Below are 25,989 nucleotides of genomic sequence, written 5' to 3'. Positions count from 1 at the left end.
AACAAGGACATACCACCTAGTGAGGTTACAATTTTTGGGCATTTACATTATTCTTAACTACACTTAGTCAAATCAATTCCCAGCTCAATCTTCATTTTGAATGAAGCTGATTTTCCTGCAAAGTGGCTCTACCATCTTCTCTTCCTAATATTGGCTTTCATCATGGGGATAATAGATGATTCTGGATGCATAGGGGATGTTTTTATTCCTATATATCACTCCATATACGTACTATTATGTGTACTGACATTTCAATGAGTTTCATTTGGAGAAGGTATAAATGGTTTAGCTTATATATATGCTTTCAACCTCTATTAACATCTTTTAGAAAATATCAAATATCCATTCTTGGTTAATAATTTCTTCTCTCATATGATAAAAAAATAAAATTTTACTCTAATCAAAATAATTCTCTATTATTTTAATATTGAAAGATACAGAAGAATATTAAGATAATGTGGAATATTAAATCAGCTGATCTGCATGTTCATTAATTAAGAACAACTAGAATCATTGATATGTTTTTGGAACATAATATAGTAACAAATACAAAAGCATTGAATAAATAGTGGCAGAAGACGAGTGTCATCATCTAAAATGTACCTTACCTTCAGATCCAGTGTTTTCTTTCATGTAGCAAGAATTCAATTTACCTACTCTTCCTCAGTATTTTTCAAACTCTCATTGACTCTAATTTCAAAGCTGTATCCTATAACTAGCATGATTGTTAAATTTCAAACCAAGAACAGTGCATGTGTCAATCATTTTCCGCCTTTCCTTATTTGTGTTTTATTCTGTTCCCAAAGGCCATGTTGTGTTGAAGTTATGAAGAATTTCTTGCTCCTTTGATGAAAATTTTCTGAAAGCATAGATTATTCATATTTGTAAAATACTGTTGATATGTTTAATAGTACTGGATATTATAGTTAAAATCATCTGGATTAGGAATTTTTGCATGTATATCATAACACACTAAAATACTAAAGATTAAAAGTAGAAGAGCTAGAATTTATCACATGTTTTTACTCTTCTAGGGTTTGTAAATTAACAAAATCTGAAAAATGACTTCTTTCTGTGAAATTCACATTCATGAGCTATTAAATTCTAATCAAAGAGTGTGTCAGCACCAATAAACTTGGATTAAATTATAATTGCAATACAAAATGTTTGTAGTAAGTATATGGGCAAATAATTTGTCTGAATATACTAAATAAGCATGTAATATAATCATAGGTTTACTCTTCATTAAATAAGTACTCCCATTTATAACTTAAAAAATACAGATATTAAAGTGAGTTTTGTTATATAACAGCTAATAATGGTCTTAGTAATGGATTAAATCACCAAACAATGAACAGTAAGTAGGAATGTCTAGTGAGTTAGAGGTTCTTTCAAGCATCTTCAAGGGGCTAAAATAAATTCCTTTATAATTCTCCTAAATCCACTTATCATGAAATATTCCACATCAGAGTAAATAACACCAACATCTTTTCTTTTGCTCAAAAAAAGACATTGGCTTTCTTTTCTTCCTGCCCACACCACACTCATTCTTCTACCAAACACAACAATTTCCAACATAGCTCTCTGATATGACTCTTTCATTATCACTGACAGTACTTCCAGATAGACTTCAAAAACATCCTTAAAATTATTCTCTGTATCATCTCATAATACATAAATAACCAGAGTCCCTTCTATATACATTGTGAGTTAAACAAACTTATTTAAAACTGTTCAATGATTTCTAAGACATTTACAGTAAATAAAAATTATATGTCTAATACTGTTCCTATATTCCCATATGAGACATTGCCTAAGCTTCAGCTTTATTTGGACCGCTCTTCTATCTCTTAGTCAATACAAACTACTATCATATTTACTTTTTGGAAATGTCAAGCTCTTTGTCCTTTTATCATCCTTCTATTTACTGTGATTTTGCCCAAAATATAGATCAACTATATTTCATCTAATCTAACTTAAATGTCACTTCCTTATGACAATCTCCATGACCATATTTTTAAAATAGATTCTTCAACTACTTGCATACTATCAACTGTAACAGACTGATTTATGGATTCATTTCTTTCTTTTTCTTGAACTATAATGCAATTTTTATAAAAGAAAGTTCATAATACATTTTATTCATTCCTAATCTATACCACTATTATGGACCTGATACAGTAATGGAGACTTATTATTTATTACATGATTCAGTAAGTTTCAAAAATAAACTTTATACTATTCTTCATTTTAATAAATATGCATCCCATTCATTGGTTAGTCCAACATGTAGTAATTATGTGAATTCTTCAATATATTACAATTCAATGACCTAGTTGACATTGCCTATATATTTTAATTTGTCACAGATAGTCTGTGTCATATTCAACACAATACTGTGTTCACTGAGCAATTATCTCATCTGGCAATATATTTGACATGAAAGAATGAGATCCCATGAGGAAATAGATGGACTTCCAGGAGTGCTGACTCACTCAAGAGCACAGGAGAGACTTCTTCTTCTCAGAGGTAACTTCCTGGAGTGCTCAGAACCCAAGAATGGAGGTGTAGTCTGTTACAGCATACTTTTGTTTCTATCTATTCCATATAGCTGAACCTGATCCACAGTTCTTGGTACACAAAAAACTCCTAACCCAAAACATCCGGAAAATCCCAGACAAAATGACAAGATAATACCTAAGGATAATAGGTATCGTAGAGAATGAAGACTCCCACTTTGAAGGGTCAGTAAATATCTTCAACAAAATTATAGTAGAAACCTTCCCTAACCTAAAGAAAGAGACAACCTTACACGTACAAAATTCAAAGAGAACTCCCAAAAATTTGGAGCAGAAAATAAATTTCTTCCATCACATAATAGTTAAAATATAAAGTACACAAAACAAAGAAAAAATATTAAAACCAGTAAGGGAAAAAAGGTTGAGTTACATAAAAAGGGAGACCAATCAGTATTCCACACTTCTTAAAATAGACTATGAAAGCTATCAGGTCCTGGGCATATATCACACAGATCATAAATGAACAAAAATGTCATCCCAGGCTGCTATAAAACCTCTCAACTACCATAGATGGAGATTCCAAGATATGCCATGACAAGAGCAAATTTACACAATATCTTTCCACAAATCCAGTCCTACAAAAGATGAAAGGTGGAAAATTCCAGTACAAGGCAGGAAACTACACCCAGAAAAAGAAAGAACACAATCTACTTTTAAAACACAAAAGAAGATAATGTAGGTAGCCACAGAAACATAATTCGACATCTAACAAGAAAAATAATAGACAAATCCAATCATTTGTCTCTGATATCATTAAACATCAAAGGACTCAAATGCCCCTGAAATGACATACACTAGAAATCAACTGCCCTGGAATAGAAACACTTTATTCTTCCTCTGTCTGCAATGGAGGGGTCAGAGACATAGCTATCTGATGGAACAAAATCTAGAATTGACCTTGTGACTGAGGAGTGTCTCAAACAGTCAGCCTCTGCTGTAGTGTACCTGAAACTGAATCCTTGTGAACAAGAATCCATAGAAGATTCTCACTTTGTTCGTGGCTGACTCAGGTATACCATTCAACTAATAAAGACCAGAACTTGTTCCTCAAACCTTATTGCATAGCCAATACAACTTTGACCACCAAAAAATCTCCAAGAACAATGGATTGACGTCCCATGGCCAATGAATAAAAGTTCCACCCTGGATCCAAGGCCACTTATCTAAGATACTCACCAGAAAGGTAAATATCCCTCACACCCATACCTGTGCTGCTAATAGTAAGTTTAAAAAAGGATTAGAGACAGTGACTTCACACAAGATTTCAGAATAAACCTCAGATTGCTGTCACGTCTGTAGTGGAGTCCTTGGAGATAAGAATTTTCTGGAGTTCTCTGAAAATGTAGAGGCCTGGAGTGATGGGATCATTGTTTTTTATAGAAGGTAATCATGGATAGTCCCCTACTATCAAACCGGATTAAGACTTTTCTCCTTTCAAAAACATTGATATTTTTTATAGGCCTTAGAGTTACCCATTTGACAAAATGGTCTCTCAGAACCATCCCTTCTGCTTGGGGCCCATGGGATATTTTACCTCGGACCAAGGAGCATTGATCCCTCTGGTGAAGGTTCACTGAAATCCAAAAGGAGGGAGCAAATCCTGGAATCTTATGCTACTTCCTTGAGTAAAGTCACATGATATGTTGTGAAGTCATCAGTCTGGTGCTCATTTCGTTTTGGTTGAATATACTTTTAGGGGGCAATCATGCTTAGGACACCTCAACTTTTCATGAATCATGTAATCTATATTCAGGCTCTTGCATATTCAGCTAAAGATGTGGATATGCTAGACTGTGAGGTATCATTAGAAGATGATGCAATGCTAGGACCTCCTGAGCTATTGTAAGCAATTTAATTTTTTCTCAAATACAAGGGGAATATGAATACTCTAATCAATTCTCCTGCTACAGGGGCATCAGCAACTCATCTTTACTTGGTGGTACTCATCCATTCTTTCTTTGATTAAGGAGGCATCATGTGTTATCCCTGAAGGAAAGGTTACTTCAGATCATTCTAGTTTGTCCAAAGTAGGTTTAGATATTAATTTAGGGTGAGGAAACCCACACTAGTTCCTGATATTATGGACTGTGCCACAGATATGTTTCCTAATTTTTCCCAGGTTTCTCCTTCAGTTCAAGGTAAACTTGGGTTTCAATTGGGATGCCATGAACAGCCCCTGAAAAACATATTCTGCAAAGTAAGATGAATATATTCTACTTTCTTTGAATAAGAAAATCTAGCAATACCCTGTAAGTTGAAAGGGGCTTAATACAAATTATTTTGATGAAGAACATACAGAGAAGGAAATGAAATGAAATCTCACACAGTTTTTTTTTCTTAAGGAAACTTTAAATTAATATCCCCTGACAATGGTTTCTTCCGAGAATCCACTTCTATCCATAGGATCTCAGTTCTATTCTTCTAAGAGGTCTTAATGTTTCCTTTCTTACCTGGATGGCCAGGCATAGATAAATGTTTGAAGGAATGGAAGACCACGTGGACATGATGTCCTCAGACATGTCAGTGCAAATCTGAGCCCTAACCTAAGTTCTGCCTTTAAGGTTTTTCACATAAAATGGAGCAGTTTCATCTTTGTTGTCGATGATTATCCTGCTTCTGAACAGCTTGTGCAAAACATAAATCCAGAGATTACCACCCAATATGTAAGAGCAAATTCCCTAATTTCTGGCCAGCACGCCTCAGAGTACCCCGACACATAGTTATTCTGGACTGTGAAAACAGTTGCACTTGACTGCCTTCTTCCAGTACCCAAGGTAAACTTTTGCCTGAAGGATTCTGTGACCTTCTCACTCTTCCCAATCCTCCTAAAATGTTCTCTCTGAATAATGGGCCCTTGACTTTCCAACAAAGTAGTCATATCCCTAACTGATTAAACATATTTTCAAAAGTGACTCCTTCTATAATCCAATGACTCTGCTCCACGCCGGTTTGAATTCCCAGAGTCGTAGTTTAGAATCAGAGTATATAACCCTTGCAAACTGCAATAAGACAAATCAATAGAAATGTAATAATTTCAACATTTCTGCTTAGATCTTAACAGCTGAACAAACCAGAAGAATTAACCTAGCCAAAAAAAATTATCCAAAGCCTTTGGCAGAAGAAATATGTTCCTGTCTTTTCTCTCCTGCATTAACAGAAATTATGAATATATAAACCTCTGAATGAGAATTTGAAACTTATGATTACGGCTGGAAACTTTATCCACTGTATAAGGTACCAGGAAGCTTTTCTCTTGACAGAAGTGTGTATGACACCTATATACACTATGCCTGAAGAAGTTTCTCTTCATTTTCAATAGGGCTTTAGAGTTTTCCTCTCTTACATGGGGTTCACTTTACCCAGTGTTAACTTACTCCTTCTGATTATATTGTAGAGCATGTCAGTACTCGCCTAAGTATAGCATTGCCCTAGACCCTTTATGATAAAGGGGCTTAAAACCTGTTTGAAGCCTTACATGGGCCTTTTATTTTCCTATACCCATCAAGTGGTTTTGTCTTTTCTCCTTAAAGGTCTGCCAGACCTAGGGAGTGTTATACCTCGCATCCTACATGAAAGACCATCTAGCATTCGTTGTCTTTCCAGTAGGATTGTGGGCCATTTGTCTACTTCAATCCACTAAGTCGATTTTAGACCCTCAGCTTCTGCGAATGGGGGCTAGGGAAATGAAATTCTATTGAAAGGGCTCTAAAAATTATTCTCAGTGCACATCAATTGTCTCAGAACTCCTCCCTGTGTACTATGTGAATTTTGGAGTACCTGTGGAACTAAAGAATTACTAGAGCTGCCCTTCGGCCCATGCCACTCAACACCCCTATAAAGAAAGTTTGCTTAAAACTAACCTCTTTATTCAATGTATTCATACAACACATATGCAAACAATGGTATCTTATATTTCTCTGCTTCTAAATCCTAGTTCAGAAGACACAAAGCTAAATTGACTCTTATACCATGTGCCTTAAAGTAGGTCATCAAAATATTCCTATATTTTATTCACATATGTTTGCAGCTGAACACATCCTTGAAGAAACATCACCGCTTCCTGAACCACTTATACTTTTGTTGTGACCATTGCCTGGACTAAAAGATATATATGTATACATATAGGGAACATACTTAGAAGTTACTGAAACAGAGTCAGAACATTCCTCCAAGGCCCAGTGTAGCCGATAACCTTCCCCTGGTGACCATGGGTGAAGTTGATAATTCTTTTCTTCAAAATATGACTAGGGTCCTCCACATTGTGAACCAATACATTCAGGATTTCACTTTAGCTAAAGATCTTCTCAGAACTTCCCATTCTGTAAATCTGTTCTCAGAAATCTCCTGTTCTGAGATACATCCTAGACTCATTCCTCTTTGAAGAGGCCCTGAGAACTACCCTGAATGATGATGTGACTCCTTCCCCATCAGTGTGACCTTGGATCTTGCTCACCTCTTGATGGTGTACACTGCCTTTGACCAAATGAAACTCACACATTGCTTTATTCACAAGGTGACATGAGACATGCTTTTTCAAATAATAGTGTGCCAAAGCTTGTATTCTACAGCAGTCCCTCATGAATTTGAATTACCTCACATGGATATACTCTAAATAATAGAGAATCAAGGCTTTTACCTTTTACCATTGTGGATAGGGAAATATGTTCTTCCATCGGGTTTGAGGTCCCAGGACCTATATATAGAATCATTGATTGATTCCAATCAAGCCAATCACTAGAAATCAAGAGCACCCTTTGTTGCTACCCATATATGGACATATTAAGACAAACTGAATGAGCAACAGATCCAGAGACAGTCATCCAAGCTGTTTAAAAAAGGCTTGGGTTGTTACCTAAACTTCCCCAGATTTAATACAAGATGTAAAATTTCTACCAACTAAAGAAGTATAGAAATTGAAGGGCATTGTTGGAGAAAATCCTTCACCAAATCAGGTTACAATGACATCCATGTGTCACAGGATGTTTCATGCTACCAACCCCAACTCCAAGGGTTTTCTAACACATACCATTGCACAATCAGATCTAAAAGTTTTCTCTTTCTTAAAGGCGTCGAGATCTTCCTTTTTCCCTCAGTTACCTAAGTCATTGAACAGAATGTCAGACCTCCCTCCTACAACTGAGCCTACTCTACTCATTCCCTGGTTGCCTTATGTCTTCTCAAGTACTCATATAAAGGAAAGACCCCCAAATTTTGATTATTTGAAAGTGGGCAGAAGTCACTTCACTTCTGACTAAAGAGGCCCCATGGTCTCATGGCATACCTCTGTAGAAGCCAGAATCAGATTCAATAACATGTAGTTCAATGTAGTACAAAATGGGACCTTCAACCACAAAAACTATAGGCAGTCAGTTCATGGCCAAGGGTGTATATGCTATGGACTGATGCTCACGAGATATGTCAGGTTTGGCTCCTAAGGGCAAGTCTCATTGATTCCATCTATACTTGTGAGGAGTTTCAGTTGTAGCCTCTAGCTCTGGAAGTCCCAAGAGCATCACTTAATTACAAGGACATCTTATACCTGATTTAAACTCATTTTACTTAAGTGCCAATCTTGACCAAGATTACCAGGCAATCCTGATTGCGATTTCGCAGTGGGACATCATAAGATACTTGTTGTAGATCAGAGGGCAGAGTATAGAAAGCTAAAATTAACATATATGCAATCTTACTACAGATGGTTGTCAGAAATGCAATTTTTCCATCTCTCATTTATGGATGTGTACACATGTACACTTATACTTATATATATATCATATGCACATATATACATCACACACACACACACACATATATATATATACACACACACATTATACATAATATATATACATCATATGTATACATTTACACATCTTATTTATACACATATGATATATATACATACATATACATATATATATATATATATATATATATATATATATATATATATGTATCGATGGAGCATCAGAGTTCAGATAATCACTTACCCTGATGGAAGAGCATGCTAATGGAAACTGGTAAGAATAATCGGAAGAAAATTAAGCAATACCATACTGTTTTCCCACCACCAAAGGTGAGCTAGAATTTTTCCTTCTTCACAGTTAGGTGACTAGATCTTGGTAATTGGTTAAAAATGGCCAGGCACTTTCTTGTTTAGCAAAGCAGTTCAGGATGACTCCATAAGTTGCAGTTATGAACACAGGTTACTAAAACTGCACCTATTTCCTAGTCATCTCAACACCATCCCCTTTAGATGAAGGGGAATCAGCACTTCACTTTGATTGGTGGCCTTCAGGTCTTTATTTTTTGACAAATAATACTTTACACCATCCCCTTCTGTATAAGATCTGTTATAAGAAGGACTGGAGTTTACTATTGAGATCTCATATTTTTTTTTTTGCCCAAGAGGACCAAGATTAAAGAGTCCTTAGAGCATACTCAACCTTCTAATAGGGAGCTTTAGTTCAAGTATAACCCTCTAATAGGGAGCTTTAGATCATGTTCATCTAATAATGGCCACTAAATAAATATAGGTTTGGCCAAAGGTACTTCACCTAATTATGATCTGTGTTAGCAAATCGTGAAACTTTCATTATCTCTCCTATATACCATCCTTCATGCTTATACCCATGTCGTTGATGATTAGCTTCAAGAGGACTTAGAGACTGAAAATCATGACTGCTGAATAATACTAATGCTTGGACCCCGGTTAGAGCCTACCATGGTGTAACTGAAGATGTGAATATGTAAAGTAGCCCTAGCTTTCCTGCTCAATTTAGGCTTGAAAACTCCCTTATCCTAAAATAGGTTTGTCACTTTAAGCAGTTTCTACATCTTCTTTAATATTCTACTCTTAAACATCATTACTTTAAATCACCAATTTATGTCCACTATATATCAAATGTATATTCTGTATATAAGTGTCTGCTATCTGTCTTATAAGACTGAGTGTTCCTGAGATCATCTCTGGCACCCAGGTCTAAAACTCCACTTCTAGTCAAAAAGGTCCTCAGTAGCTAACCTATTTGACAAAGAATGATTCTGAACTATTCTACTTTTGGTGAAAGATGGCACAAAATTTACACTTAACTGTGTCTCATATTCAAAACTTCCTCTAGGAAGGACATCAGAATGATACCTTTTGCTCCAGTTGTTCTCAAATTCACATCTTCTGTCCAAGAGGTCTGTAAATGTCATCATTTCAAAGAAGAGATTCAGTGTCTCTCCTTTTCCCTATGGGAGTATCAACACTCCACAACTACTCAAAGTATTTCAAGTTTTTTCTCTGTATAGTGGGCAAGAACACTTTCACCAAAGGACAACATTGGCCTGAAATATTTTCTTTTGCCCAAGGGGTACTCATGCCTGCACTCTCTATTGGCCATCTTCAGCACTTCTTCTCTTGATTTTGTGAGCCTGCTACATCCCAACTGTCTAGGACTACATACAAACTTCTTCCTGCTAAAGGTATTCTGAGACATTCCTCCATGGAAGAAAGGGGTTTTGATCTTTTCTTGTCTGACAAAAGTCTTCAAAGCCCAAAGACAACTGTTGGAATAAAATGCAACCTATAGGACTGATGCAAGAATTACTACCTGGACTTTCAAATGGCATGAAAATATATGGACATTCTAAATACTGAAAAAGAATAGGAAGCAGATCAAGCAATACTGGATCTACCTCTGCTCCACGAGGTACTTACATTTTCTCCAGCATGAAATGGTCTTTCTTATTATTTTAAAATAATTTTACAGAGATTTTACAGTTCTAACAAACAGGTATAGAATATCTCCTTTGCACATTTTCTCAGAAATCCCGGTGATGTCCACGGTGCAATAACAAATTTTTCCCATGAAGTCTTGCATATTACCTTTTTGAGGACTGACACAACAGTCCTACTTCTGTTCAAGTTCCCTACCTCCACCATCTTACCCAGTAAGATTTAGACTTATACAATTAAGAAGACTCCAGGAGGCCAAGGAATTACCACAGATTCCCCATATGCCAAATGTATTTCCTCTCTTAAATTTCTAAGTTTATTGTCCTGGGAAACACTGTTCTGACCGAAGAGATCTCAGAGAAATCTGGACTGAGTTCTCAAACAAGAGTCTAAAAGCAAGCATAAATCCGACTACTGTCTTCATTGTGTTCCCTTACACAGAGATGTCATTTCACATGCAGAGGAATGTGTAGATGGATATATATTTGAATAAGACACTGAACCCAACACTACTCCATTAGAGCCTTGTACAAGACTTCTAAGACTGTTGACTGCCTACCATGGACATTCAAATGTGTATTCTTTACTGTGATTTCCAGTTTGGAGTTGCTGAAGTAGTGTTTGGCTGGAATGTTCTATAATTTTCAAGGTATCAATCAACCTTCAACTTCTGCTCAGTAGTGCTCCAGACATAAGAGGAAGAGAAGCTATGCACATTCCATACAGTCTAGGGGAGATCCTTTTTCACCCTTCTACTTTAGAACATCAAAAATCTATTACATTTTCCTAGAGGGACAGCAACAATTCCTCTCCTGCACACAAGGAAATTAGATATGCTTCCACCTATTCAAAGGAATCTGAGTATCCTCTTTTCATTTATTTGATTTTTTAATTTAAATTTCAAATATACCCTTTCTTGGTTTCCTACTCATAAGACATCTATCTGCTCTCCCTCCCCTTCTTCGATAATGGAGTTCCCATCCACATCATCCACCCGTCTAGTCTTTCTGACCTTCCTTACACTGGGAGTCCAAATTTGGAAGGACTAAGAGTTTTTCCTCCCCTTTGTGCCCAAAAAGGCCATCCTGTGCTACATATACATCTACAGCCATGAGTCAATCCTTGTATATACTTTGTGTGATGCTTTACTCCCTGGGACCTATCGTTGTTGGGCATTGCTGTCCTATGAGGCTGCAAGCCCCTTCAGGTCTTTCAATCGCTTCTGTAATTCCTCCAACAGGTGTTCCAATGTCAAATTAATGTTTTGCTGCTAGCATTCAAATATGAATTTGACCTGTTCTGGCTGTGTCTCTCAGGAGACAGCTATATCCAGTTCCAGTCAGCATGCACTTCTTAACTTCAACAATCTTATATAATTTGGTGACTGTATAAATGTATATGGGCCACAGGTGGGGCATGAATTCCTTCAGTCTCTGCTTCTACCTATGCCTCCACATACCCTCCTGTGAATGTTTTTTGTTCCCCCTTTTAAGAAGGAGTGAAGCTTCCATACTTTGTTTATTCTTCTTGAACATCATGTGGTCTGTGGATTATATCTTGAGGAATTCGAACATTTGGGCTAAAATCCACTTATCAGAGATTGCATACTATGTGACCTTTTCTGTGATTGGGTTACCTCACTCAGGGTGACGCTTTCTAGGTCAATCCATTTGCCTATGAGTTTCATGAATTCATTGTTTTTAATGCGGAATAGTAGAACATTGTACAGATGTATCACATTTTATGTATCCATTCGTCAGTTGAAGACCATCTGGATTCTTTCCAGTTCCTGGCTACTATAAATAATACTGCTATGAGCATAGTGGAGCATGAGTCGTTGTTGAATGTTGCACCATCTTTTGGGTCTATGCAGAGTACAGGTAGAGCTGGGTCCTCAGTTAGGGCATTATCCAATTTTCCCAGGAAACTTCAGAATGATTTCCAGAGTTATCGTACAGGTTTGCAATCCCTCCAATAATGGAACAGTGTTTTTCTTTCTCCATAACCTCACCAACATCTGTTGTCACCTGAGTTTTTGATCTTAGCCATTCTGACTGGTGTGAGGTGGAACCTCAGGAGTGTTTTTATTTTTATTTCCTTGATGACTAAGGATGTTGAGCATTTCTTGACATACTTCTCAGCTATTTGTTATTCCTTAGTTGAGAATTCTCTGTTTAGCTCTGTACCCCATTTTTCATAGGATTGTATGGCTCTCTGGTGTCTAACTTCTTGAGTTCTTTGTATATTTTCGATATTAGCTCTGTATCAGGTGTAGGATTGAAAAAGATCTTTTCCCAATCATTTGGTTGCTGTTTTGTCCTAATAACGGTGTCCTTTGACTTACAGAAGCTTTGTAGTTTTATGAAGTCTCGTTTCTGATTCTTGATCTTACAGTACAAACCAGTGGTGTTTGGTTCAGGAAAATATTCCCAGTGCTCATGTGATCAAGACTCTTCTCTACTTTTTCTTCTATAAGTTTCAGTTTATTGGGTTTGATGTAGAGGTCTTTGATCCACTCATACTTAAGCTTTGTATAGGGCAATAAAAATGAATCGATTTGCATACTTCTACATGCTGCCCTCCACTTGTTGAAAATCCTATCGTTTTTCATTGGATGGTTTTAGCCTCTTTATTAAATATCAAGTGACCATTTATGTGTGTGTTTGTGTTGGTGTCTTCAATTCTATTCCACTTATCAACATTCCCAGGAATCTGTACAAATACAACTTTTTTGTCATTGTTCTTTGCTTTTTAATCACTATTGCCCTGTAATACTGCTTGAGGTAAGGAATGGTGATTCCCCCAGAAGTTCTTTTATTGTTGAGTACAGCATATGTATGTTGTGCCATCACTTGTATTAAATTCTTAAAAGTCTTTAATCTTTCTTTATTTCTTGCTTGACAAGTTATCTTTGAGTAGAGCACTGTTCAAGTTACAGTTATGTGTGGGCTCACTGATGTTTTTGTGGATATTTAAGACCAGCCTTAGTTTGTCACGGTTTGATAGGATGCATGGACTTATTTCAGTCTTCTTCGATCTGTTGAGTCCTGTTTTGTGACTTGATATATGATCAATTTTGGAGAAAATACTATGAGATGCTGGGAAGAAGGTATATTATTTTGTTTTAGGATTAAATATTCTATAAATATCTGTAATGTCCATTTTGTTCACAACTTCTGTTAGTTTGTCTAGATCTTGGTTTAATTTTTGTTTCCATGATCAGTCCATTGATGAGATTGTGGTGTTGAAATCTCCCACTATTATTATGTGAGGAGCAAATGGGTGCTTTGAGCTTTAGTAAGGTATCTTTTAGGAATGGAGGTGCCCATGTATATGGAGCATACATATTTAGGATTGACAGTTACTATTGGTGGGATAATCTTTTGATAAATATGAAATTTCCTTCCTCACCTGTTTCGAAAACTTTTGGTTGATAGTCGATTATATTCCATAGTAGAATGGCAAATCCAGCTTCCTTCTATCAGACCATTTGCTTCAAAATTTGTTTTCTAGCCTAATATTCTCAGGTAGTGTCTGTCTTTGTCTCTGAGTTGTGTTTTCTACATTCAACAAAATACTGGGTCCTCTTTATGTATCCATTCATTTAATCTATGTCTTTCTATTGGGGAATTCACTCCATTTTGTTAAAAGATATTAAGGAATAGTGATTGTTGCTTCTGTCATTTTTGTTGTTAGAGGAAGAGTCATGTTTGTGTGTCTCTTTTCTTTTGGTTTCATTGCAAGATTAGTTTGTTGCTTTTTCTAGGATGTAGTTTCCCTCCTTGTGTTAGAGTTTTCTACCTATTATCTTTCGTTGGGCTGGATTTGTAGAAAGATACTGTATAAATTTCGTTCTGTCATGGAATATCTTCGTAATTCCATATGTGTTAATTGAGAATTTTCCTGGCTATAGTAGACTGGAATGGCTTTTGTGTTCTTTTATGGTCTAGAGTATTCCAGGATCTTCTGACTTTCATAGTATCTGGTGAGAAACCTTGTGTAATTCTCATAGGTCTGACTTTATATGTTACTTGACTTTGTCCCTTATTGCCTTTAAACTTCTTTCTTTATTTTGTGCATTTGGTGTTTTGACTATCATGTGATGTGAGGAATTTCTTTTCTGGTAAAATCTATTTACAGCTCTGTTGGCTTCTGGCATGTTTTTCGGCATCTCTGTCTTTAGGTTGGGGAAGATTTCTTCGATAATTTTTTGAAGATATTTACTGGCCCTTTAAGTTGGGAGTCTTCACTCTCTTTTATACTTCTAATTGTAACATTTGATCTTCTCATTGTGTCTTTGAGTCCAAATGACAGGTAACTTGGAGCATAAAAGTTGGTCTTATCTCTGCTTTCAAGTGTGTAGGCACCCTTACCAACTGGTTTTCAGCTCTCAGCACAGCAAGAAAACAATAATGTCCTTCAGCTGAATTCTCTTAGGTCCCTGTGTAAATATTGTGTACCTACTTCAAATGATAATCTCTGAAAGCCTATTTTATCCAAAATAGTTTTGTTGCATATGTGTGTGTGTGTGTGTGTGTGTGTGTGTGTGTGTGTGTGTGTGGTTGGGTGTGTGACACATGTCCAGCAGACTCTGAATGGCCATTCCTTCAGTCTCCTATGAACAATCTCTCCCTACCCCTCTTATGGATATTTTATTTACCCTTTTAAGGGAGGAGTGAATAATCTGCATTTTGGTCCTCCTTCTTGAGTATCATGTGGTCTGTGCATTGGATCATAGGTAACTTGAGCATTTGCACTGATATCCAATTAAAAATGAGTGCATACTTTGTTTTTCTGTTATTGGGTAACCACCCTCAGGATGATATTTTTTTAGGTTCATCCATTTGCCTATGAATTTCATGAACTCATTACTTTTGATAAATGAGTACTAATCCATTGTGTAAATATAGGCCATTTTCTGTATCCATTCTTCTGATGAAGGACATCTGGGTTAATTCCAGCTTCTGGATATTATGAATAAGGCTGCTATGAACATAGTGTAACATGTGTCTTTGTTGTATGTTGGAGCATCTTTTGGGTATAAGCTCAGGGGAGGTATAGCTGGGTCTTCAGCAACTGCAATGACCAATTTTTGAGGAAACTCAGGACTGATTTTCAGGGAGGTTGTACCAGTTTGCAATCCCAACAACAATGGAGGAGTGTTTCTCTTTCACCATATCCTTGCCAGCATCTGCTGTCACCTGAGTTTTTGATCTTAGCAATTCTGACTGATGTGAGGTGGAAACTCAGGGTTGTTTTGATTTGCATTTCCTTTATGACTAAGTAGGTTATACATAACACAAATCGTTCTAAGAAATGATGTTACCCTAACTGTTGGTCTGTATATAGCTCTGTGCCAATTGAACAATTTCTATCTCCTTCTTCAAAGTTCAAGTCCAAGGATATCCTATACCCAGTATTGCTTCTGGAAGTGAGTAATTAGCTCACAATTTCTGTAGGAAATTTAGACCAGGGTATCACAGGGGCCTCAACCGCTGAGTTGAGTTTCTTTGTTTGGATCCCAGTTGAATGACTCAGGTTGCACTCTTGGAAGAAATCTCCACACATCAGGGTCACAGTCCATGATGAAATGTATAAGTTGCTCAAACTGGTTAGGATTTCAAATAGATGATGCTGTGGCTTAACAATATTATAGGGTAAAAATTGAAAGACCATTCAATATGACCAAGGCTTGGAGAGAAACATTTTCAATAGACTAATTCTAATTGTAAATTACCAGATTTCATTGTAAAGACAATGTATACAAGAAAAAAAACACATCCTGTTTGACTGATGCAAGGGAAAACAAGAATGCAGTTTAATAAGAGTAAAGAATATGCAGTCAGCTAGGTCATTTTGACTCTCATTTTCTAGAAGAGAGTTGTGTGCTCTCCCACAAAACTTTTCAGGACAAGAGGTAGAAACCAGAGACAGATGCATGTGGGAAAAGATGGAGAAATATTTGCCCACATACTCAATGTACAAAGAAAATAGCTAAACCCATGCGGAAGGACAAAGGGTGCAAATCCATCAGGAATGTAGATTGTTATCTAATGAGGTGCTTCTTATGGGTGAAGCAAATAAGATAGGGTAGTGAAGAAGGTATTTACACATGGTTGTCTTTATAACCATAACCAGTTGTAGAAAAATGATTAATAATTGAAATCAATAATTCCTTTGTATTTTGTTAACAAAGTTTTTCTATAGATTTTTGTGTTTTCTTTCATCAATTTCTTCATCATGCAATATAATACCAATTAAGACGATACCAATGGTTTTCATATTCGTTTCAAATTTGAGATACTGAAAGAATGTGCCGTAGAACACATTTCCATCGATTCTAAATATGTACCGTGTTTTAGATTGTAGAATTGATGATTATATCACATCAGTATATCTATGATATTGTAAAATATATATTGCATTTCTATTTGGGTGTAGGATCATTCTATTTTATCAAGGCACCATTATAATCTGGTTATTATTTTCATTTACAAATTATTCACAACATAAGGATATATGATGTAATTTTAAGTTGACAAGAAATAGACTTTTGATGGCTATTTTTGGTTGCCTACTTGACTAAAGCTGGAATTATCTATAACCATAAAATAATGGCCCTACCTCTGAGGTAATGCACTTTCATTCAAAGTGAGAAGATCTACTTCTATTCTGAATACTTGAAATACAAAAACACTCCTTGAATCCAGGTATTTAATCCAGCTACAATGTTGGCAATTCCTCCTAAAGGAAGCCTATATAATGACATGGAAGTTGCTCTTATCCTGGTTGCTCTGTCTTGCTAGCAAGTCTATTTCATTACTGGCATTAAATCTTTTTTTTTAAATCCTTATTAACTTGAGTATTTCTTATTTACATTTCGATTATTATTCCCGTTCTCAGTTTCAGAGCCATCATCCCCCTAACGCCTCACCCTCCCCTTCTATATGGTCTTCCCTTACCAAACCTTCCCCCATTATCACCTTCACCCCCAACAGTCATCTTCACTGGGGTTCAGGCTTAGCAGGACCAAAGGCTTCCCCTTCCACTGGTGCTCTTACTAGGATAGTAATTGCTACCTATGAGGATGGAGCCCAGGGTCAGTCCATGTACAGTCTTTGGGTAGTGGCTTAGTCCCTGGAAGCTCTGGTTGCTTGTCATTGTTGTTCATATGACGTCTCGAACCCTTCATTCTCTTCTACATCTTTCTCCAATCCCTTCAAAAAGGGTCCCATTCTCAGTTCAGTGGTTTATTGCTGACATTTGCATATGAATTTTGTGAATTGTGGCTGTGTCTCTCAGGACAGATCAGCATCCGGATCCTGTTTGGATGCACTTCTTTGCTTCATCTATCTTGTCTATTTGGGTGGCTGTATACATATGGGCCACATGTGGGTCAGGCTCTGAATGGGTGTTCCTTCTCACTTTGATCTAAATTTTGCCTCCCTATTCCCTGCCAAGGGCATTCTTGTTCTCCTTTTAAAGAAGGAGTGAAGCATTCACATTTTGATCATCTCTCTTGAGTTTCATGTGTTCTGTCCATCTAATGTAATTCAAGCATTTGGGCTAATAGCCACTAATCAATGAGTGCATACCATGTGTGTTTTTCTGTGATTGGGTTACCTCACTCAGGATGATATTTTCCAGTTCCATCCATTTGCCTACGAATTTCATAAAGTCATTGTTTTTGATAGCTGAGTAGTATTCAATTGTGTAGATGTACCATATTTTCTGTATCCATTCCTCTGTTGAAGGGCATCTGGGTTCTTTCCTGCTTCTGCCTATTATAAAGAAGGCTGCTATGAACATAGTGGAGAACATGTCTTTTTTATATGTTGTGGCATCTTTTTTGTATATGCCGAAAAGAGGTATAGCTGGATCCTCAGGTAGTTCAATGTCTGATTTTCTGAGGAACCTCCAGACTGATTTCCAGAATGGTTGTACCAGTCTGCACTCCCACCAACAATGGAGGAGTGTTCCTCTTTTACCACATCCTCACCAACATCTTATATCACCCGAGTTTTCATCTTAGTCATTATGACAGGTGTTAGGTGGAATCTCAGGGTTGTTTTGATTTGCCTTTCCCCTATGACTAAAGATGTTGGACATTTCTTAGGTGTTTCTCAGCTATTCGGCATTCCTCAGCTGTGAATTCTTTGTTTTGCTCTGAACCCCATTTTTCAATAGGTTTATTTGTCTCATGCAGTCTAACTTCATGAGTTCTTTGTATATCTTGGATAAAAGCTCTCTATCTGTTGTAGGATTGGTAAAGATCTTTTCCCAATCTGTTGGTTGCCATTTTTCCGAACCAAGTGTTCTTTGCTTTACAGAAGCTTTGCAGTTTCATGAGATCCTTTTTGTCGATTCTTGATCTTAGCACATAAGTCAATGGTTTTTTCTTCAGGAAAATTTCTTCAGTGCTCATGTGTTCGAAATGCTTCCCCATTTTCTTCTCTTAGATTAGTGTATCTGGTTTGATGTTGAGGTCCTTGATACAGTTGGACTAAAGGTTTCTACAAGGCAGTAAGAATGGATCAATTTGCCTTTTTATACATGCTGACTTCCAGTTGAACCAGCACCATATGCTGAAAACGCAATCTTATTTTCAATTGGATGGTTTTGGCTTCTTTCTCAAAAATTAAGTGACCATGGTGTATGGGTTCATTTCTGGGTCTTCAGTTCTATTCCACCAGTTTATTTGGCTGCCTCTGTCTCAATGCCATACAGTTTTTATCACTGTTGCTCTGGAATACTGCTTGAGTTCAGTGATAGTGATTCCCAAGGAAGTCCTTTTATTGTTGATGGTAGTTTTAATTGTTCTGTGTTTTTTTGTTATTCCAGATGAATTTATAAATTGTTCTGTCTAACTCCATGAAGAAATGATTGAAATTTTGATGTGGATTGGAATAAATCTGTAGATCTCTTTTGGTATAAAGGCCATTTTTACTATATTAATCCTGCCAGTCCATGAGCATGGGAGATCTTTCCATCTTCTGAAATCTCCTACAGATTCTTCAGAGACTTGATGTTCTGGTCATATGCTTATATTTTTTACTTGCTTGGATAAAGTCACCCTGAGATATTTTATATTATTTGTTGCTATTGTGAAGGGTTTCATATCCCTAGTTTCTTTCTCCGCTTGTTTAACTTATGTGCAGACTTATTATTATATCCGACAACTTTGCTGAAATTATTTATCAGGCTTTGCAATTCTTTGCTGGTACTTTTGAGGTCACTAAGTATACTATCTTATCATCTACAGACAGTGCTATTTTGACTTCTTCCTTTCCAATCTATATCCCTTTGACCTCCTTCAGTGTCTGCTTGCTCTGACTAAGATGTCTAGAACTATAATGAATAATTTCTGAGAGACTGGGTAGCCTTGTCTAGGACCTGATGTCAGTGTGATTGCTTTAAGTTTCTGTCCACTTAGTTTAATGTTAGCTATGTATTTGTTTTATAGGTTTAGGTATGGGCCTTAAGTTCATGTACTTTCCAGTACTTTTATTATGAAGGGGTATTGAATTTTGCCAAATGTTTTATCAGCATATAATGAAAGGATCATTGGGTTTTTATATTTGAGTGTGATTATATAATGGATTACATTGATTGTTTCCATATACAACACCATCCCTGCATGCCCGGGATAAAACCTACTTGATCATGATGGATGATTGTTTTGATATGTTCTTGGACTCGGTATTTTTGCAAGGATATTCATAAGGGAAATTGGTCTGAAATTCTCTTTTTTGTTGGGTCTTTGTGTGTTTTAGGTATGAGAGAAATTGTGGCTTCATAAAAGCAATTAGGTTGTGCTCCATCTGTTTCAATATTGTGGAATAGTTTGCAGAGTACTAGTATGAAATTTTCTTTGAATTTTGGATAGATTTCTGCACTAAACCCATCGTATCCTGGACTCTTTTTGGTTCAGAGGCTTGTAATAACTGCTTGTATTTTTTTTAGCAGTTATTGGTTGTTTAAACGGTTTTTCTGTTTTTTGTTTTTTTCTGTTTTTCTGTTAAATCGCTTTGGTACCTGGCATTTGTCTAGAAAATTGTCATTTTTCTCCAAATTTACAAGTTTTGTTGAATATAGTGTTTTGTAAGACGATCTGATGACTTTTTTAATTTGCTCTGATTCTGCTGTTATGTCTCCCTTTTCATTTCTTATTTTGTTAATTTGGACACACACTGTGGGCCTTCAGGTTTGTCTGGCTATGGGTTAATGTATCCTGTTGATTTTTTAAAAGAACCAGCTTTTGGTTCTGTTCATTCTTTGTATGGTCCCCTTTTTTCTACTTGGTTGATTTCAGCTCTGAGTTTGATTATCTCCTGACTTCTACTACTCCTGTACATATTTACTTCTTTTTCATCTAGAGTTTTAGGTGTGCTGTCAAGTTCCTGATGTATGCTCTCTCCTGTCTTTATGCAGGCACTCAGAGATATTTTTCCTTTTAGCACAGCTTTCATTTGTCCCAAAAGTTTGGGTATATTGAACGTTAATTTTCATGAAATTCTAAGAAGTCTTTAATTTCTTTCTTCATTTCTTCCTTGACCAAGTTATCATTGAGTAGAGCATTGTTCAACTTCCATGTATATGTGGGTGTTCTTTCCTAATTGTTATTGAAGAACAACCTTAGCTCATTGTGGTCTGATAGGATGAATTGGATTATTTCTATCTATCTGTATACTTTGAGACCTGGTTTTTGATTGATTATATGATCAATTTTGGAGAAAGTGCCAAGAAGTGGTGAGAAGAAGTTATATCCTTTTGTTTTATGATATTCTATTTATGATAGTATGTTCTAAAATATCTGTTAAGTCCATTTTGTTTATAACTTCTGTTAGTCTGTCTATGTCTCTGTTTAATTTCTGTTTCTGTGATCTGTCCAGTGATGAGAATGGGATATTGAAATTTCCTAATATTATTGTTTGCAATGCAATACTTTCTTAGAGCTTTAATAAGGTTTCTCTTATGTATGTAGGGGTCCTTGTATTTGCGGCATAGATTTTTAGGATTTCGAGTTCATTTTGGTGTATTTTTCCTTTGATGAATATGTAGTGTACTTCCTTATGGATTTTTATGACTTTTGGTTGAAAGTCGATTTTATATGATATTAGATCTTCAGACCATTTGCTTGGAAAGTTGTTTTCCAGTCTTTTACTCTGAGTTAGTGTCTGTCATTATCTCTGGTGTGTTTCCTGTATTGCAAAACGATGGGTCCTCATTACATATTCAGTTTGTCAATCTGTGTCTTTTTAGTAGGGAATTGAGTCCATTGAAGTTGATGGATATTAAGGAATAGTGATGATCGCTTTCTCTTATTTTCATAATTCGACGTTAGTTTACGTTTGTGTGCTTCTGTTTATTTTGTTGTGAAAAGAATACTTTCTTGCTTTATCTATGATTTTACTTGCCTCCTTGTATTGGGGTTTGCCACTTAGAGTCCTTTGTATTACTGGATATGTAGAAAGATATTGTGTAAGTTTGGTTTTGTCATGGAATATCTTGGTTTCTCCATCTATGTTAATTGACAGTTTTGCTGGATACAGTAGCCTTGGGTGGTGTTTGTGTTCTCTTATTGTCTGTATGTCATCTGTCCAGGATCTTCTGGCGTTCAAAGTCTATGGTGAGAATTATGGTGTAATTCTGATAGGTTTGACATTATATGTCATTTAACCTTTCCCTTACTGCTTTTATTTTTTTTTTGTTTTGTGCATTTGGTGATTTGACTATTATGTGATGGGAGGATTTCCTTTTCTGGTCCAATCTATTTGGAGTTATGTAGGCTTTGTGTATGTTTATGGACATCTCTTTCTTCAGATTAGGGAAGTTTTATTCTATAAATTTGTTGAAGCTATTACTGTCCCTTGATGTTGGCAGTCTTCACTCTCTTCTATACCTGTTATTATTATGTTTGATTTTCTTATTGTGTCCTTGATTTCCTGTATGTTTTGGGCTAGGAGATTTTTCTGTTTTACATTATCTTTGACAGTTGTGTCAATGTTTTCTGAGGAATCTTCTGCTCCTTAGATTATATCTTCCATATCTTTTATCCTGTTGGTGACGCTCACATCTATGACTCCTGGTCTCTTTCCTAGGTTTTCCATCTCCAGGGTTGTCTTCCTTTGTGCTTACTTTATTGTTTCTATTTCCATTTTTAAATACTGGATGGTTTTGTTCATTTCCTTTTCCTGTTTTGTTGTTTTTTCAGTAGTTCTTTAAGGTACCTTTTTGTTCCCTCTCTATGGGATTCTACGTGTTTACTTCTGTATTTTCTATTGCCCTGTATTTTCTTAAGGGAGTTATTTATGACCTTCTTAACATCCTCCATCGTCATGATAAAATGTGAACTTAAATCTAGATCTTTCTTTTCTGGTGTCTTTAGATATCCAGTTTTTGCTTTGGTGGGAGATTTGGGCTCTGATGAACCCAAGTAGTCTTGATTTATGTTGTTTGATTTCCTGTGCTTCCCTCTAGCCATCATCAGGTTGCTCCTGAATTTAGCTTGTCTTGCTCTTTCTGACAGTGGCTTGACTTCCTGCTTTATTGTTTTTTTTTCTTTTTATTTTTACCCTGTTATGGGAACAGAGTATTCTGCTCTCATGTGTGCAGTTACTCCTCTCCACTGGCTTTAAGCTGTCCTTGTGGGCAGGAAGCAGAAGGAACTTCCCATATTTCTCCTAGGACCTTCTGTTTGGTGAGGTGGCATAGAAGGAACAAGGTGTTTTCCTCTTGAGTCAGGAACTTGGCAGAGTGTAGACTCCTCTGTTTTCCCAGGAGTGTCTGCTTTACTGAAGGTCTAGTTCCCTACCCTCAGGATTTGGGGGCAGGGAGTTGTTTGACCAGTTCCTTTCAGATCCAGGCACAGTCTGGCACATTATACTCCTGCAGTTTTACTCCTCTTATATTCCTGTGTCCAGAGGCACTGCTCTTTTGTCTTGGGCCAGAGATGTGGGAAATGGAGGGCAGAAGTGGCAGTCTCTGTGCCTTGTAGGCTCATTATTGCCCACACCCCTGGGTTATCAGCTCTCTCTCCCACAGCATCTGGGAGCAGGGAGCTCTAGGTCAGGAGTAGTAAAGCTCAGGAGCCAGCTAGAAACTGGAAGTGCCTTCTCCCAGAGGAGTTCTGTTTTTTCGTGTCCTGAGTCCACCAATCAGGTCACTTAGAGCAGAAAATTTTGATTCACCTCTGGTCTCAGTCCTGAAGATGCTCCTCGGGCTGACTTTCAGCTCTCTATGAGAGCTGCAACCAGAAATGTTCTGCCCCTACTGCTCCTAGGTCCCTATGCACAGGAGGCCGAGATGGAGCTAGGTGTTTGTTTTCTTTTTCTTAAGTCAGGAATGTGAACAGAGTTCTCAGGGGTTTCTGCCCCTCTGATGGTCTATGTATTCCCCACCCCACAAGAAATTTGGGTGTAGGATGCGGTTTGGACCAGTTCAGATCCAGGTGCAGTTTGGACTGCAGGGCTCCTGCAGCTTGGCTACTCCTATATTCATGTGTCCAGAGGCACTCTGCAGTTTCCTCTTCGGCTAGGGATGTGTGCACCGGTGGTCAGAAGTGGCAATCTTTCCTTCCCTATGGTCTCAGTATTGCCCACTCTTCTAGGTGATCAGCTCTCTGTCCCACAGAGTTTCCAAAGCTGTTTCAAATGTTAATTCCCTATTCTACAGTTCTCCAGTCTTTCCAATTCTACTCCAAAGTGTGTTGGAGAAGACCTCTCTGGTCAAGGGGATGTAAAACAGGCCCCATCAGACAAAGAGGGCTGCAAAAGTTCTTGTCTTAAAGGTAATCTCAGTGATTTCTCATGTTCTACAAAAGGATTAAGTCCTGCCCCCTCTCCATATGAGACTTTACTACCTTTGCCAGCTGTCAAAGCAGGGCAGAGAGTTATGTCCATTCACAAAGATAGTCAAAGATGTCCTCCATCTCCACCAAAGTCCCTTCTGCAATCTGCTTCGGGTATAATGAGTTTGAAACCTGATTCTGCTGACTAAGGGGAATTCAGAGCTTCCCTATTAAACCAAGAGGAGCTTCAGAGTCCTCCAATAATAAAATTGGGCTTAATTCATCACTTATGGTCCAAGGGGTACAAAATACAGTCACAAATCCCCACGTGAACCTCATAAGACACGTACAAGACCAAGCAGAGACAAAACTTTCTGCATGTACACCATTAGATCAAGGACCATTGCCAGTTTCAGAAGGGGCTCTTGAGAGTTCCACACCCACTCAAGATGTGGAACAAAATTCTGAGTTCACTCAAGGGACTCTTCTTCCTTCTGCACATAAAAAATGTGATTTAGCACCCTCAACATCTCACCCAGTATTTCTAATGTCCCTATAAAACAGGGATTTATTCACATATCCTCTACCACCGAAAAGGATCCTCCCGACTTGTCATAAGGGCCAAAAGAGTCAAGTTTATCACAAAACACAGTCAATGAACCATGCAGACTCCATATTTATACAATGTAGAGAGAAGATAAACCATTCCCTACCTCCTCAGTGGACTGGAGTCATTCTTTCCTGAAAGGAGAGGCTCCAAAATGTTCCACATATACATCAGAGATGCTAGAATTTCCCAAAGTTGACCAGTATTCCCTGAGTAATACGCTATCTTATAAAGAGACTGTGGGACAAGAACCATCTACAAAAGGAATTCTACCCACAGTCACATCTTTAGAAATGGCTTGTGGTTGTGACACATGTACAAAAGATGTTCTAGGACATATTCCATCTGAAGAGAAGGTTACGGATCCAACCATATGTGAACGAGAGTCGGGAAACATGGTAAGCAAACACCAGTGTCTGTAGGATCCTCGACATCTGAAGAAATGGAATCCTTGGATTCCATTTGTGCAAAAGAATGCATACAACCTCCGCAAAATTCACAGTAGGCTATAGGAACTTCCTTATCTCCTCAAGATCAGCCATCTTCCCCAACTAAAGAAGATGTTTCACACTCTTCCAAATGTGCACAAAGGGTTGTCAGTCCTTCTTTATACCCACAAGCAGACTCAGAACATCTGCCAAATACCCAAAAGGCTCTGGATTTTACCTAATCTTCTGAAGGTTCCTTGGAACTTGTTTTGTCTATCAAGAAGCCTAGGGATCCTGACACTTCTATACAAAAGTCTGTTTCCTCTTCTCCAGTGAAGAAATTTTTCATGGAACTTCCTCAATTACACAACAATATCTAGAAACATCCTTATCTGCTGCATGAAGCTCTAAGACATCTCACATATGTCCATGATGCTTTAGGAGAAGTCACATCTTCAGAAGTAGCTCTAATACCTAACCCCCATTCTGACATCACAGTCAGGATTTCTACACATATACACAGCACATTAAGACCTTCCTCATCTGAGAAGGATGTCTTAGGATCTACTGCATCTAAACACCATGCTTTACAACTATGCCCATCTACCCAAGTAGATTTATTTCACATGTCCACTCTGGGAAGAAATAGTAGACAATCTCCCTCTACCAAAGTCGACCACAGGCCTCCAGTTTCTAGAAACAAAGGGTTAAGATTTGATCCTACTGAAGGAGTCTTGAGAAATTTCTCCTCTAAGGAAGACAGTTTCAACTTTCTCCCTTCTGCTAAAAGGGAACTTGTGCCATCTTCTGTTCTCAAAGATACACCAAAAGCTACAACTACTCCTCAGTTTGGTCCCACACCT

The 25,989-nt window shown here is 37.2% G+C and overlaps 1 long non-coding RNA gene across 1 annotated transcript in view; it reads right to left on the bottom strand.

The window, feature by feature from the left end:
- Positions 1-764: 764 nt before the first annotated feature.
- Positions 765-25,989, bottom strand: part of LOC134484345 (uncharacterized) — a 90,804-nt gene continuing 65,579 nt past the window's right edge. Inside the window, exon 3 of the long non-coding RNA XR_010061751.1 lies at positions 765-859. This is a non-coding gene — a long non-coding RNA (uncharacterized LOC134484345). The remainder of the gene's footprint in view (positions 860-25,989) is intronic.

The sequence above is a fragment of the Rattus norvegicus genome, chromosome Y (assembly GCF_036323735.1).
Source record: "Rattus norvegicus strain BN/NHsdMcwi chromosome Y, GRCr8, whole genome shotgun sequence".
In the NCBI taxonomy this organism is placed as follows: domain Eukaryota; kingdom Metazoa; phylum Chordata; class Mammalia; order Rodentia; family Muridae; genus Rattus; species Rattus norvegicus.
Note: the sequence above shows the minus strand (reverse complement) of the source record. Positions and strands in the feature narration are given on the sequence as shown.